The sequence below is a fragment of the Heliangelus exortis genome, chromosome 6, assembly GCF_036169615.1.
Source record: "Heliangelus exortis chromosome 6, bHelExo1.hap1, whole genome shotgun sequence".
NCBI lineage: Eukaryota > Metazoa > Chordata > Aves > Apodiformes > Trochilidae > Heliangelus > Heliangelus exortis.
The window spans coordinates 8,129,292-8,147,028 of record NC_092427.1 but is presented as its reverse complement, the minus strand read 5'-3'; the positions used below and the strand labels follow the sequence as shown (position 1 = coordinate 8,147,028).

Below are 17,737 nucleotides of genomic sequence, written 5' to 3'. Positions count from 1 at the left end.
AGAGCTGTGGAGATCTGCCAAAGCCTAGCAGACATTATTCTTTGGTGTTGATGTGTCCTCACACAGCTCACTCTTGGAATTCTGGTACATTAATGTTGTTGAAAGTGATTTGTGAAGAGCAGAAAGTAGATTTTTGTCTCTATCTTATCTCTCACAGGTTGCCTCTCAGCTCTGGTGAAACTTAAATCAGGCACAGAGCCTCCCTCTGAGGCACACTCACACAGATTTGTGATGTCTCCGTTTCCTAGCATCAAATTGGAAAAGCTAAAAGCTTAAAAGTTTTTATTGCAAACCACAGACCCACCAAAGGATTTAGAAGGATATCAAGAACATATCTTTAATATATGAGGATTTCTTTTCCGAGACACCATCTGAAATGAAATCCAAAGAAATGAGCCCTTTCAGCAGCCAGCTCAGAGCACCCCGGATCATGGCTTGGAAGAGCTTCTTTTCTTTCATTTGAACAGAAAGCACAAAGCTAAAGTAGTTGTTATGAATAATTTCAGCGTTTGTCTCTAAGACTAATCCTTTTCTCTTTTACAACCCCCTGACATCCCATACTGTGGTCATTTAACACTGAAAGCCAAAAAAACAACTCCTCAAGACTGTTTTGGAGGCATCTGGCACACCCATGCCTAGGTGAAGAAACCTGGTGATGAGACACTTGCCATCAATTTACAGAACATTCAGATCACAAATGCATAGGAAAAGGTAACTGAAAGGAACTAAAAGCTGCAGCTACTCAGCATTCATCCATCAGCAACATTAAAAGTAAATCCTAAGTCCCTATGACTAGGTGTCACCATCCATCTTCCAAACAACTAAATGTAGTGGGAATTAGGCCGTAAGTCAAACAGTCCAACTTTGAAACTTTTAGTCTGGAAACAGAAAAGGTATTTTAGGTATTTTTACCAAAGAAACCATTTTAGAACAGAAATTAAATTCTTTAAAAGGGGTGTGTTATCAATGCAGGATACTGCAAGTACTTGCAATTACAGTATGATAATACTGCACAATAGTGCTGAAATCAAATATTCCAGGAAAAAAGTAACCTTGGAAGCTTTTTCTACTTCAGCAATGATGCTGTGTTTTTTATTAAATTAAATAAAAGCTTCTTACTAACCACCTTCTATTGCAGTATACAGGCACTTAGCTAACCACTATTTAGGGAAATTAGAAAAAAGAGCACTTTTCAGAGCCACAGTGAACACAACTCTTCTTCCAATATTATTTTAGCTAATTGTTTTCCTCTTGTTCCACTTTCAGCTCAACAGCATTATACTGTCACTTGCCTGAAATGTGGAAGCAAACAGCCTCTCACACTCACCTTCAGTATGATTCTCAACCTATTTAAAACTCTCCAAGATCCCCTCTTAACCATGCTTACCCAATTTTTACTTCAAATAACTGGTATTAGGATCCCTGCTGAAATAGTATCATTATATAATTGTTAGTTATGAAGCAGCAGATAGCATAAAATATAAAAATATATTGCAGACTTTTGACATCCAGTCTGGGAGTCATCTCCTAGTCAAGTTACTCTGTCCATTATAATCTGTGCAGCTCTCTGGAGCAAGGAATATTTGATTATTCTACCCAAGTGAAACCACTGCAGCACAAAATGCTGAAAAATCCTTGCTCCACGGCAGAGCATGGTGCTTTTCTTGTTTATCTGGGAAACCAAAGTCAGTTTCAAATATCAATAAAAAGAGAAGTTTCTTAACTATCTGATAATTCAAAGCATGCCATACAACCTTCATGTCACTACTGTCACATAGAAGGGAAGACACTGGGCCTATGCAAAGGTGATGAGGATGAATGATCATAGAAACTATCAGTAAAACAAAAGAGGAGTCATCTGAATGTTATTCAAAAGCTCCTGCTATTTCCTCCTGACAAATGGCTGGAGTAAGGGTTGAGAAACCTTGGAAAAAAATCAGAAGTATAATGGTAATGACAATTAATGGAAATTATTCGCATCACCTTGGACAGAGAATGCTCAAAGCTTCAGGACTGCCTGATCTGATCTTTTCTTGAATTCCCAAACATAACAGTTATTTATCCAAAGTGTATCAGAAGAGGGAAAAGAAAAGAAAAAAAAAAAAAAAGCAGATTCAGTAGCAGATAGAAAGATATAAAAGATAATACAATGAAAAAGATGAGACTTATCTTCACAACTATATCAAAGTGACATTCCTATGTTTGTTAATTCAGATGTTTCAGGACTTCAACCATTAACAAACTATATTTGTGCAGACTTAACCACTGACAATATGTCATTTTCAGAAGTCAAACTCCTAGGACTTAAAATGGATGATGTAGCCCAACACCACAAAAATTGCTCCACTTGGTCTTTTGTAATAGTGATTATTTTAGTTATTAAATAAACACAATCAACACTCAGCTCAAAAGCAGAGTGTACATTTCCTGGATCTCATTTTGTGAATTTTTGAATGAATCTAATTTGTGAATTTTTTTCCTAAATATCTAGTGTGAATGATCATGAGTTTTGTGTATCTTCTCATCACTGTAATATCGAATATCAATCTGAATTAGTTTGACATCAAGAAAACCTTAGCAGGCTTTCAGAATTGCCTTGTCTTTGTTCACCTGAGAGTTAAGCAGTCAGCACTTCCCACAGCAAAGACTGGTTGCAGTCTGGATTTTTTTAAACACTGAAGACCAACACTCTAAAAGGTTTTCCTTCTTAGTGCCAAAACATGTAAGCACTGCACACCAGGGAGGTGCTTGCACACAGATGATCACATCAAGACTTGATTCCCTATCCTCTGTTTACTCTCCTTACCACAACCCCCACTTCTCAACTATTTCTTCTGCTTTGTGCGAGAAGAGAGTAAATTGCCCAAATCCACTCCCAAAACTCCATTGTAGGATCCTTCCTCACACAACCCAAAGCACATGCTTTGGTGATGATAAGCCTCTGGGGATGCTACCACTACTTTATGTGTGCTGCTAAGAAATATGTTTTTGCCAGATATATCAGTGGCAAGAGAGTTAAAGAGGCAGCTTTAGTTTGTTTAACCCCACAAGAGCAGCAAGAGGCCCACCAGGGAAATGTCTTAAAAGCAGAAAAGCGTTTAGCATGAAAATAGCTCAGCATTTCATTGACTACACAAGAGTCAATGAAAAGTGTACTCTTACTCCAGGATGACTGGAGGAACAATTCAATAGCTCAGAAAAGAAAATGAATGGAGTAGAGACAAACAAAGAGGTACTGGTGTCTCTGAAGGATTTTTGGAACTGCTCTGTCATTGACAGGAATGTACGTGCAAAGTAGGTACAGCACACTAAGGAAAGAGGTAGTTGCAGTTCACAACTGCTGCTGCCTGCAGTTCATGCACTGACTTTGGAAAAATCACATTTTATTCTAAATGGGGACCATTCCAGAAGTTTTGTATTGGTGTGAAGTAGCCAACCTGGCCTACATATGGGACTGGATTCAGGCAGAACCATCAGACTGACTCCAAGTTTGTACTGGGAAAACCAACTTTATATCCCACCACCTGACAGTTGTGTCCAGCAAGAAGATTTCACTGCAGCATTCACTGTGCATTTTCTAATAAAGGCCACAAAACCAGGAACAAAATTCTACAAGCAGAGACAAACACAAGTGAGCGTGCACTAGAAAGAATGTTCTGAAGAATTTCCTTCAAAGAGTGAGTTCTGAATTAACTATAGTTTCTTAGGAAAAGAAAGCAGAAAACTCCCCAGATCTGTTGTTTTTGCATTGCAGAACAGGACCTGACTCTGACAATCAAACTGCATAAAGAAATGGGATGTCCTGAAAAAGAGAGTTTAAAAATATAGCCATTTCATTGAGGGACATCTTCAATTAATTTTCTGTCTATGACACAAATTAATCCATGGAAATGAAAACAATGCAGTTAGAAACATGAATTTTCACTTCTAAAAAAATGTGCAGACAATGCCCTCAATTCAGGAAAAATAAAAAAGATTGTACAATAATGCCTCAAGTACAGAAACAAAAACCACTGCTATTGCTTTCCTTCTCTGTAAAACAAGTGTTTGCTTGATTACATTAACACTGAGAGCTACTACAGAGAGAATAAAGATTTTCTCAGAACATACAATGAACCTCTTGATCTTGCTGTCATAGGGGATCTTGAGGCAAGTGGTAATTAGACTAAGCAAAGCCTTGACACCACAAAGTTAGATTTATGGTGAAAGCATAACCTCAAGTAAAATGGGAGAAGTCTTACCAATTTTAATACAACTACTGTATAGAGTTGTAATGAAATGGTGTTTCCCAGAAACAGGACAGTTTATCTAGTTTTGAATTTCTGGTAGATAAGAATACTCCATGCCTACCTTCATACTCTCTGTAAACTTAATTTTTCATTTTTTTTTAAGCTGACATGCTGACTTTTAAAATATTTGTGTTACAGAAAGGCCATCATTTTAAAGATGATGCTACCCTTCTCTGGAAGAGCTGATGCTTCTGTCACAGGTGTGCTGTGAAGGCAGGAAGGACACTATCCACCATCCTTCACCCCATTAGGAATAAATACAGCAAGTCTGTAGAGAGGAGAGAGCCCACTGAGTTCCCTTCTTACAATTGTCAGTCATTTGTATTGGAGCACCAGTGACGTGATTTTTAAATTATATTAACTCAGATATATTATACATTACTTAATATTTTATATTACATATTACACATGCATACCTTACAGTACCATTAAAAAAAAAAATATTTGTTTGAAAAAAAACTTTAATGCTACTAAGTGTGCAAGACAATCATCATGTTTTGAGTGTCTAGAACTAAGCTTGATTTAGGTTTCACCAAAGTCTGAAAAAGTCACAATTTTTAAGTTGGAGTGTTTTGACTCCAAAGCTGGAAACACTTTTGTGGGACTCGACTTACAAGTGGCTTCTAACAAATGCCTTATTATATTATCATTGACTTTCAGAGGAAAACTGTCCATGGAGAGTATGAAACACTAATTAAAAAATTAGCAAAGCAACACTATAAGGCACATGTAACACCTCACACCACAGAGGACCTGTTCTTTAATAAAGTTGCACTTCTACAGAGAAATGAGTAGTATGTTAAGGAAAACAACTTGTACAACCTGTCACACTTCTAACTATGTTCAGACTCACGGAACTCACAAATGTAGAATTATTTACAGGTATTTTAGGTTACACAGCCTACTATTCTCCCTCCTAACCCCAACTGCCTAAGTAGGTATCCTGAGTGCTCATCAGTGCTCCTGAGATCAGTCACTTCTGACCACCTAAATCCAGGCTGCAAGGCTTTCATCAAAGGTCTGGTTTTGCAGGCATCCCTATGAGATGCTGCCTATTACAGGTCCTGTAAAAATAAGTGTGTTTATTAATAACTGAATTTTCTTCCAATTTCCATGCTTATTAGTGATATACATTTCCCCTAAAACTTACCCTTCAGGAAGAAAAGAAATAAAGAGATTGTCTTTTTTTTAAAAAAAAACAACCCTGATTGTTCAAGTGCCTATGGATTTGAATTCAGCCAATTAACTGCTGCTAATAGCACTACATGTGCATTCAGACCACCTGTTTTTCAGTTTAATAAGGAGGTGCTCCTTCTTTGTTCTCAGATCATTAAGAAGTAATGATTAAATCTACCTCCTCCCACTTTGTGTGACTAGGAAAAGTAAGATAATCAAAATAAATAAATTTTTGTAATTTGATTTACAGTCATATCTTCCCCAGCTCTGAGCAACACCCTACAACATCAACACATAAATGAGATGGCTGATTTGGGTGTACAGAATTAAAAATCTCTACAGTGCAAGGCCACGTGCAGCACACATGAATTTCTGAATTGAAAATTTACTGCAGCACTAAGTTTTACTTTAAGCCATTTAATCAACTGTCAGAAAATACTATTATCTCCCCACCAAGAAGACATGTAAAGATTCCCATTGTAAAGAGCAAAACCTAAAACCAAACAGCCTCTGGGACAATCACCTATGATGAAAGACATCACTAGACCTGTAGCTGAAAAGGATGCTCACCTAAGTGTTTCCTGCACTTAGCCCTGCCACATTAAATATGATGGACTGAGGCTGTCAGCACAGCAGGTTTCAGTACCAGCTCTTACAAGGCTTTGAGGAACAGATTCAAGTTTCTTCACAGCAATGAGCTGTACAAACTCATGGCTGTCCTTTCATCTGTTTCACCTGCTTGCAATAGAACAGTTCCTACCCTGCAGCTCTACACAAATAACAAGGACTTCCCACCTGCTGCATTTTTGGTACACTTGAAGAAACTGGAACAGACTTTTCTGTAGAGAAAACCTAAAGAAAGCCAAAGCTAAGGAAGGAGTCGTATACATGGGTTACTGCTAGATGTGACATGAGCTTCCACGAAGAAAAAAAAATGGGACACCATTTTCAGAAACAGAGGATTTTGGTCTTTTCCATAAATACAGCCTGCTTGAAGTCAGCATTCATGAAATTGTGGTTTTCTTCTGAATTCATAAGGTAACATCACAGTTTCTAAGTGAAGAACCTAAGTTATTAGCTGTTACATGGCTGGAGAAATGTAACTCGTATCTACTGTTTCCACAGCTTAGTGGAATACAGGACTCTCTCTTGTATTTTACACTTCTTCACATAGCTCTGTGATAAAAATTTGCCAGTCTGACTTGGTTATTCCCTCAGCAGGCAAGAGTGAACCTGTAGATAAAGAATATTTCAGCCAAAGTTTATTGCTACAGAAAACAATAAAGAAGTAACTGGAATCACTGGAGATGTGCTGTGAAAACAATGTGACTGATGAAAAAATATATCCTCCAAATACCATACCAGTTTAATGGATTAACTGTTAAAACAGAGCTGCAAAATAAAAACAAGCCCAGTTCCAAATATTTTATCCTTGGGTTTTAAATTTGCACTGGTTTCTGTGCAAAATCTGACTGCTATACATTGGTGATCCTTTACCCTGGCTTGCCCTGTATTAGCTTCCTGTGAGCAAGCAGCATTTTCTGCACGAAGAGCAATTGTTTTGGAATTATTTCAGACATTTCCAGGAAATACTGCTGCTCACCTTGGCAGGTATGGCAGGAAGCAGGGCACAGGCAGGCAGCATTCTAACATTGTTCCACTTACTCTTTGGTTTGCTTTAGCAGCTCTGCCTCATTGGGTGCTGATGTGCTTGGAAACAACCAGCTGTTCAGGAAGAAAACCCCTCTCCTGATTAACACACAAGGACTACAGACTCCTCTGGTTTTTACTGATTTCTCCAGTTTCACCACATTTCTTTCTGTTTGATATAAACTTCACCATTCATTTATAAGGCAGTGCAGTGGGGCACAGGAAAATAAGAAGGCCCAATAAGGCAACTGGGATAAATTTGTTACAACAACTCCCTTCAAGCAGCTTGATTTTAATTTCCTCAATATTTTTGCCATTAGTTAGAGCTCAATCACGTTTCTCATCATTAAGTGCTGAATCCTGGCATTTAGATACTGACTGATAAGTGTATGTGGAAAAAAAAAAAAAAAAAAAAAAAAGGTCATTGGTCATTGAAAAGATATTTTGATACAAAAAAAGAACTGCAGGTCTGGATAGTCCTGCAAGCTATTATTATTCAAAGATGCCATGATTTTTTTCCCCTCTATTTTGACTTGAAATTTTTTGCTTTCAGCTTTTGTGGAACTGCTTATTTAAAAACAACATTGTATTGAGGCTAGGGTAAGAGGTGGCTCCTTTCAGCAATGTGTATTTAATCTTTATAAAGCTTCCTATAGTAGAAACATGAGTCTGTGAGTACATCCCTTGTAAAAGCATGATAATAATCAACATTTTTCAAGAAATTCAAGTTTAAAATGTCTGTCAATTACTATATACTTCAAAAATTCTTTCTACTGAAAAATAAACTGAAAGAAAATTTATTAAATAAAAATCAGTATCATGCACAATGTTGGGCTCATGAATAAAAATGTACATAAAGTGCTCAGTACCTAAAAAAGAAAACCTAATATGCAATTGCCACTAAGCCATTGAGTATCTCTCCCCTTTGCATCCAATCCTGAAGAAAGCAGCACAGAGAAAAATGAGCTTCATGGTATGTAATGCAATTCAGAATATTTGGTCTTTATCAAGGGAATATACAGCACAGATTTTTCATCCCTCCTCATGAAATTCATCCGCCCACAGTAGCTGAGTGATTAACAGGATGGCTTCAAATTAAACATCTTGGCACCATGAGCCATCATGAGAATAAATGGGAGAAGACCATTCAGCACAAGTTCTCCTTTTAATTCAAATTAATTAAATAGCCATTACACTGAGCTAAGCACACAACTTTAAATGTCCACAAACACTTGTGGATTAATCTTGGTTATCAGTTAGGTCCAATTAAAACAGACCAGCAGAGCAGGCATATCCTTTATGATTCAATATTCATCTTATGTAAATTACATCAGCAGACTTTTTTTTTTACAAATGAAACTTTAGCCTTAATGGCTACCCATGAGCTTTAGGTAAAGTCATTCTATTGTTTTGCAGAAAAGTTTTTCAACACTGGAATGTGTAACATACATATATATATATAAAAATTAAATGGATAATATATTATTATAAATTTATAATTTGCAAGAACTATAGAGATAAATCACCATAACAATGTTCATGATGGACTTCATAGGCTAATCAACACTCTTGATGAGAAAGAAATGTCCTGCAATAGTGAAAACACAGGAAAGGGAGCAAAGAAAGCTGAGTTCACTTCCCAGGAAAGCTCCCTTCCTCTGCAATGCCAGAATAATCCTCTGAACTCAAAAATCAGATAAAACAGGCTGGAAATGATGCCAGGAAAGCATTTATTCCCCTCACTGGAATTCCTTCTTCCCCTGATTCCTCCTCCTGCAACTTCCCCTGACATACTTAGGACAATCCTGGCAGATACGCTTCTTATCATCTGATTTCTCCCCCTTTAACCATGCAATGCTGGAGCACACAAACTGCACAGTGAAACAAAACTTCTGCAGGAGGGCATCTGATGCATTTCAGCAGCATTTATCCTTCCTTCCATCCATGGGACTGCTGCACAGATAGTCTGAAATAAAACATTCCTGCTAGCACAGAGGGAGGGAGCTGATCTCAGCACCAGCTGAGCAGCTCTGAAATTCCTCTCCCACAGGCCCACACTAACACAGACACAGCCTGAATCAGTCATCTCGTGCAATTTCAAACCCTAGAAATAAAGGGTTTGTAATTTTCTTCTCTTCAAGTACTGATTTCATCTCTTTGGTGCTGTGCCTTAATTTTCTCATATCCAACCAGGGACAGAGATTGTGCTGCTCATTGCTGAAGCACCTGAGAAGCTATTGAGGGAAAGGTGTCATCGAGATGATGCACATCCCTTTGAGGTCATTATTCCCATGGTTCCAGAAATAAGGGACTCCTGCTGCAAGGAAGCAGATCTTTTTTCATTGATGCAAAGAGAGGAGCTGCAGCCTACTACTAGGTAATGATTTACCAGTTCACATAAACTTCTCTTCACAGAAGAATTTTATTTTCTTTAGGAAAGTTTGCATTGTAATACTCAAGTGCTCTTTAAAGACCAGGGCTTGTAGTAGCACAGAGCACCCAATGAAGGATGAATGACTCAACAGAAATGAACATCATGCTCTATTCTTCATTTACGAGAAAGTTTTAGGTTACATGCAGAGGAAAAAAGCTGGCTTATCATCAGACAGTCCATTTTGTAGAAGAAAAAAGTGATTTCTGTTTATGTTATGGTTCCAATATACCCATAACCATAGGTAGCAACCTTGGTTTCTGATACAAAAATCAAAAGTGATTTAAGATTAATGAAACAGACAGTATCTGTAGGCAGAACAGGTACACATGACAGTAATGCATATATCACACTTAAACAATAAATCTGTCTCAATGCAGGCCAGCAAACAAGCTTTGTCAGCTTGTTCCTCTTTTAAATAAAAGCATTTTAATCTATTCTCCAGTTATGTGGAAGTACAAAGAAATCAAGAAAATCCCAGCCCAAACTATACCCTGTTAGTGCAACTTATATATATATCATAACCAAATCCAAGCTGACAGCTCATCTGTTTCAGCTGAACTCATGCCACTGAGATGGTCTTTTCCCATTTCACAGCTGCTATAAAATAAGACAAAATGTCATGCTTAACTTCCAGTTTCTTCCCCTTGTCATTTCATACCACAGCTCTAATTCTATTTAAACATCCTCCTCTATTGTGATTACATCTCTCAATTTGTTGCAATACAAATTAGAAAGATACATGCAAGCTTTTACCATTATCAGCATAGTTTTCTCACTGTGTCTTGATTAATTGCCCATTATAAGAGATGAAACAACATTTTGAGAGTGTCTTTTGTTTGCATTATGGAAAGAAAATGCAAGTCCCCATCGAGACTTGCTCTCTTGCCATTATCATAATTACATGTTTTCAATCTAAACTATCATATCAGCACATTCACACTGCTGTGGCAAAGAATGTCAGAATTTTCATCAGCTTTGTAGTCAAGTAATAACTTGACTTGAGCCAGTAAAAGAAAACATTTCTCACATGGAATTCAATACAAAAATATAAAAATAAAGATAGAAAATACATGTACTGGATAATGAGAAACTGGAGACAAAGAGAAACAGTATTAATAAACTGAGTAGAATGTGGAAGGAAAAGACAAAACATTTAATACTAAAATACTGTTCTTATTTAATGTCAGAATAAACAAATGTAATTAATTTCGTAATGAAGCATCATAGTTTCAGCCTGACCTCTCTTTAGGAAACTCTGGTACTCCACAAGAATTTAGCATTAATTGTAAAGGAAGAACAAGTAAGAGTCACAGTAGGACATGTAAAATAACATGGTTCTACATACATAACATAACAAAGAAAAGCCCTAGCCCTGCTAACTGGACTTTGGCCAGAGGTTTGGTCAGCCATGGACATTACTCTGGTGGCTCCTTGCAATCACATTTTCAACAAGTTTGCTCTTTCAGCAAAAGCTGACTTGGAAGCCTGGCAGTTTCATGAACCTCAAAGTCTCTCTTTGGTGAATTCCCATTTACCTGCCCGAGGCTGCTGTATTCACATGGTCCTGAAGAGCAGGTAGAAAACTGCACTGAGTCATCCTCCCCTCTGCAACTGGCAACTTTTTTGTTCCACATATTTCACTTCAGGAAAGGATCAAGTATCTGCCCCATATAACCTTAGCTGTGTGCTGTTTCACCCAGGCTGCTGTTAGAGGCTTCTGGAGTGTGAAACAGTCTTTACTTTTACTCCTTTCACATAGTGGTGTCAGTGACTCCCTTCTCTTCTAGGTCTCAAATAAGCTCAATTCTAACAATCACTGGATACTCTGGGTCTTCTGCTCAATGGAAGCTGCATCCAGACAACTGCAGCTTCTAGAAGGTATATACCAATATGTTTTGTCCACTGAAGGAAAGCCTGAGTAGAAATAGATGGGATTTTTATTTCCTTTTAATCTTCCACACTCTCGCACATTTTTCAGTTGTGGGCTTGGTGTAGCTTGAAGCTACAGAGACTAATAATAATAATAAGCTACTTTTAGGAGAAAGTCTCTTTGGTCAAACTGATTCACCATCTTTCACTTTGTACTGAGCTTTTACACTTAAGGATTTGTTTAAAGAGCAAATCTTTTAAGTGCTTTCAGTTTCCAGATCAACCTACTGCATCTGCATCACCTTCAGTCTGACTACAAGCAATGGCCACTCAGCTTTGTTCTCCTCAAAGGTGATGTTTCCTGTTTGTAATCTGACTTGAAGCACGGGATCCAGGGACAATTTATCTCTTTTCTAATGCTCATCAGCTCATGCTCACAACAGGGAAATTAAGGAAAGGCACAAGGAACACAGCTCAGTTATCTGTCTTAACTTTAGTTACACAAAATTTGATCTGAGGTTAACCTTGGAATTGATAAGTTAATGGAACAGTTATTCAGCTGTCAGCTAAGGGTAAACAGAGAAAAAAGGAGACTGACAGGAGGTAGACTGGATAACTAAGAACTAGATGTGAGATGGCTTTCACTATCGTTATGTCACAATGTAATTTCAACTAAACATTATACCAGTATTTATAAGATTTCATGACAATATGTCACTCAAGACCAAATCATTCCCAAAAGGAGAAGGAACCAGGTAGAAATTCAGGATAAAAAATTTCAACACCAAATAATCTCTTCCTTCAATAACATCTCACATTTTCTTTAAAGTGTTATAATTAATTGGAGTGTAGACTCTTCAAAGCATAAATGCACATAACTCCCATTAGCACTAATGGAAGTTAGACACACTCATCAAAGGAAGAATAGACTTCTATCTGTACAAAAGTAATCAGTGTGTCACAAAGCTGTATTTTTCTTAAGTTATCACTCACATGCTATACAAGCTGAGTACAAAGGTTTTAATTCATTTGAATTCAAATTACACACTCAGAAAAGATTATTTCTTCACTGGAAGGACTGAATGCAGGAAACCAGTTTGCCATTATGTTAAAAAAATACATGGCAAAATGCAATAAAAATACTTACCCTTATAATTATAGGTTGTCAATGTAAAATGCTTTTAGAACTCCCATTATTGAAAGAACTTTTCACTATTGTTCTGGTAAAGATGTAATCAGGTGATTATTGTCTGTGGTTCTTTATTTAATGCTCTTTCAAATAATCATTACTAATTTGTCCACCAGAAAGCTGCTCTGGTATAACTAGATTATCTACTTGGGAACAGACTTTTTAATAGGGCCTGTCACAATAGGACAAGGGTAGTAGTTTTAAACTACAAGATAGATTCAGACTAGATTTGACAAAGAATTTTTTTGTAGTGAGGGTGGTGAAAGCCAGGAACAGGTTACCCGGAGACCTTGTAGAAACCCCATCCCTAGAAACATCCAAGGTCAGGCTGGATGGGGCTCTGAGCACCCTGATTTGGCTGAAAGGCTCACTGCAGAGGGGCTGACCTAGATGACCTTCAGTGGTCCCTTCCAACACAAACTGCTCAATGAACATGCAGTTACTCATGTTTTAATAAATCTGATGTTAAACACATGGCATTTCCAAAATACCAAACAGATTCATATTCAATCTTTTTTTTTCACTTCACTTTTTCACTTTTCAATCATCTTTTTTTTTCACTTATTCAGTAAATACTCAGTCAAAGCAGTAAGTTTTATTTGTTCCTGAGGAGTGGGCAAAAGGGAGGCTATAACCAGCTCTCAGGGAAAGAACAAGAAATCTTACAGATTTTTTTTTTTTAATGCTACTTGCTCATTAAGATTGGCTCCCCCTCAAAAGAAAGATTAGAGCCCAGTTCTTATTCCAGCATAATCTTCAACAAAGTTTAAAAAACAAAACAAAAAATAAACAAACAAAAAAACCACACAAAAAACAAAGCATAGCAAAAATGCCCAAAAAGGCATTAAAAGATGATCTTTGCCTGCCATATCAAACCAGAGTTTCCCTGTGCAATTGGTAGCACTGGCAATGTCAGTGGCATTCAGTAGCTTCTCAGCATCAGGTTCCCTGTTTGCTAGAAGACCAAATGCTTTCCCTGAGCCCTGAGCTATTTTTCACTGTTGTCTGTACCTCAATTAACAGTCAGGCAACTCACAAACAAGGGACTCCCTAAATTCTCTTACACCAAAGAAAGAACAAATGCTATTTTGCCAAGTCTTATGTTTAATTAGTATCTATAAGAGGTTCATAGTGAGATGGGGGTGCTCTGCGCTCCTCCCAAATCAACTTTTATTATTTTATATATACATCTTTTTTCTATTCCACAAACGAAATATTATAAACTGTTACTCAGCAGAGGAATTACATTTACCAGGTGTACCAAAAAGTCCCAAGCCTTTTTGAAATTCTAATTCAAAATTCATCTCCCTATATTCTGACTTCATTTAAACTGAATTACCCTTTATTGAACTTCTATAGTAATTTAAAATATATTTCATTATGACAATGTACTGCCATTCAGTACTAGTACCAAAAGAACAGACATGCACTGAGTAGCTGCAAATATATTTAATGTACACAGTTCAAGTTATTGAATAAAATTAAGAAGCTTTTCTCTTATGATTTCTGTTTATTAAACACAATCAGGAAGCATGGGATAAGATGGATATTAAATGAATTTCCACAAACCCTGTGCATCTTATACTAAAGAAATGTTTGGTTAAAATTAGTAAAAAATCTCTCTGAAGATGGGAATGATACAGAAAGCATTGAGTCCTGAAAGCTGTTTTGTCTGCCTCTGCTTCCACATACAGTACACCAAACAGGGGAGATGACAACACTACCTCAAGTAAAAAAAATTGTGCATCTTTACTTTCAGCTCTTTTTCAATGCTCTGCCCTCAGAGCTAGCTATGTAGTTAAAAATATAATTTAACTTTCTAACTCTACTGAAATAATAAAGTATAACTACTGTTATTATTTCCATTGCAGTAACACGCATGGGATAATCAAGGTCTTCATAAATGGAGCTCGGAGGCCAAATTGTTCTCAACTATTTACCACAATAGGAGCTCATGAAATAGCTGGAAAAGAAGACAGAGGATCAAAACAGAGATGAACATTCATGTAACATCACATAAAATAATTTTAAATTGCTTAAAGACTAACTAGCTAAAGCAGTGAGTCCTTGCCTCTAGAAGAGAAAGTACAATGATGGGTGTGACAAAAGGAAAAATGGTAAAAATCCATAACTTGAATAAATTTCTCTGTATGGGCAGAAAGCAAAGGTCTAACAACCACCTTTGAAACATCTCATAGCAGCAGCCAATTTCCTTACATCTATACACCTGGACTCCATCAGAAATCAGTGAGAATGCTGCAGGTTGGAATACTAACTCTGCAGTTAATTTCCATGAATGGAACATGACATCGTGGTTTGGTTAATTTATACTGTGGTTTGGAGATGTATTTGATAATATGGCTTAGAGCTTCCTAAGCTAAACTGCCCACATAGATGACCAGGGAAAAAAAAGTACTGCATAGTATGATTTCAAATTAGAATAAATTTAAAATCTTAGTATTATTTTATGAAATGACACCACTGTCAAATAGAATACATCAAAATGGTTGGTTTTTTAATGTTGAATTGCTCACTCTGATAATACCAAAATACTGCATTTTTTGCATGAACTAAGAATAGTTTACACAAGCAATATAAAATACATGAAAATAATGGACACATGTAAAAGCAAAATAATTATACTAAAGAGATATCAACACTAAAAAAATTATATCACACCATCCAAAATGAGTGAAAGCCACTGTGAATTATTCAAACGTTTTTTACAACAAAGTTTCTACAAACACCCTCTCATTCAAAACTTGAAAGTGAAGAGTTAAAAAAAAAGAAAAAAACAAACAAAAAAAAATATCATCAACTAACCAGAATCATCACTCTGAATCTAACTTCTACCAGTCCTTCCTGAGAAGTCATCATCATCTGACAGCTGCTTAGTGACCTTTACAAATGAGCTGTTTCAGTTGAGATCCTGGTAACAAATCCATAAATATCTGAATCCTTGTTACAGACAAGACATAGGAGGTAACTCCAGGCCTAAGAAGAAAAACAAAAGAAGCCAGCTTCTTATCTTAGAGAGGGCTGCTCTAGGATGGGGTCAATAACTACTACTTTTGAAGCTGTTACAACCAATTTTCATGTTGTGCCTGTCCTGCAGTAAAGTAGATGAACTCACCTGCTTGACATTTTTTTACAATGAGGTCTCTAAATTCCTAGGTTTTCATGGACATATTTTTAAAGCTCCACATACTTTGAATTTTTACTTTCAAATTACAATTCACAGACCTCCAGCAAACTTTAGGCTTCCAGGTAGCTTTAGATGAACTTAAATCATTATTCCACATGCAGAAGAAATTTTGTCAACTATTTGCCAAAAGTTGGCTTCAAGTACATTTCTTTTTGAAACGCCTATAAAGTAAGATGGTCTTCAACAAGTAAATTCAACTATGGATAAAAATCTTCTGAAAAATAAAGATTTGCTTTTTTCTTGACAAGAAAAATATGCAAAATTTCAGCAAAAAATGGTTTCAAGCTCAATGGCTCTCAGCATGGGAAGCCCGTATCTAAACTCCGTCAAAAAAAAACCCTGATTGTTTCTCCTGGTCCTGTGTTTTAGTCATTTTATTTTAAAAAAGTGACCAGAATTTAATTATCTCGCTAGAGAGGCTGTGGGTTTCTATAGCCTTATTAATGGACCAAAATCAGTGAACAGTTATGGATCTGTCCAGAGGATACATGGTTGCTCTGATGATTACTAGTTGGCAAGTATCCCACAGAAATTGCCCAGAACTTTGTCAGATTGGGTAAACATCATGCTGCCTCTGGTTCATCTCAACTGTACAGCCTTGTGCAGTTTGGAGGCCACATTGGATATTTGCAACAGTAAATTAAAAGTTTATGGAATTAGATCACACTTTATGTGATTCTATAATCACATGCCATGTGTAATGTAATTAAATCACACTGTCAAAAATGTAAAGTTCATAGCATTTTATTTCTCAGTGCACTTCAGACATCCCTAAATAAATATGTAGCAACAAGTATAAATCACACCTTTTGGCAGGCAGGTCACCCCACCAGGCAGGTACTTCTCAGGCACTGTGTCACCAGGGTTAAGGCAATAGTGTGGCTTTGGTTTCAGGGCTGGCCTCATGAGTGATGCACCACGAGTGCCTTTAGGACCAGCCTCGGGTCTTCCACTCATCACTAGGGCCAGTCTCTGCCTCTCAGAGGTGAGGAATCCTGATTAAGTGGATGATCAAGTGGAAATTCTCACTACCTACATGTGTCCACTCAGAAGCTGCCTGGAGTTACATAAATCTTTAATGGGAAATGTGGGTACTGAGGCTCTGATAAAGCATTAACACTGGCCTTTGTGATCTCCACTAGACTGACCCTTCATTGCTCATTTCTGTTCCTACTGCTGCTTTCTCTTTACCAGGTTGCTTTCCTTTTTTCTCATTATGTTTTTGTTGTTACCAGTTTTATGCTTTTACTCTGTATATTTCTCCCTTCAGTGCCTTTCCTCACTAATCCTGACATACCTAAAAGAAACAGGTAAGTGTAACACTTGTTCCATCTCCTACTGCTCAACTAAAATACTTGAGAGAACTTTACAGAATGCACTGAAGAGACACTTTAAAGAATTCTAAACATATGACCTCAATAGATATATAGGTGTTCACTTTCTCAAACATACTAAAACTGAAAGTCCTCTTGCATCACACTGAGAGACAGAACAAGCCAAAATATTCAAGTCCCAACCACATTTTCATATGAAGAATAACATTGCCCTGGAACCTGTCCATGTGTGTCTGAACTGCCTTGCCACCCCAGAGGCAGAGAATCCGTTTATATATTTAAGAAAAAGAACACATGGCACAGAAAGCAAAACAGGCCAGGGAAATGGATGAATGAATGGTAAATACGAGTCACTGTCTCTGAAATCTGCCATTTAAACAGGAAAAGAAAAATCAGAGAATACACAGTGGAATACACTAAAGAGAGCAAAGAAAATAAGGCCTAAAGGTGTAGTAAACATATAAATAGTCTGTAGATTCATATATGTTTAAGAAATGCAATTTGATCCCTTGTGTAATCATTTGAGCAATATAGAATGGTAGACAACTGTTTTTTCTGCCTCTTAATTCAAGAACAAAACGAACAAACAAA

At 37.0% G+C, this 17,737-nt stretch overlaps 1 protein-coding gene across 3 annotated transcripts in view; it reads right to left on the bottom strand.

The window, feature by feature from the left end:
* Positions 1-17,737, bottom strand: part of DPP10 (dipeptidyl peptidase like 10) — a 448,704-nt gene that overhangs the window by 157,673 nt on the left and 273,294 nt on the right. The gene's annotated exons all lie outside the window — the stretch shown is intronic.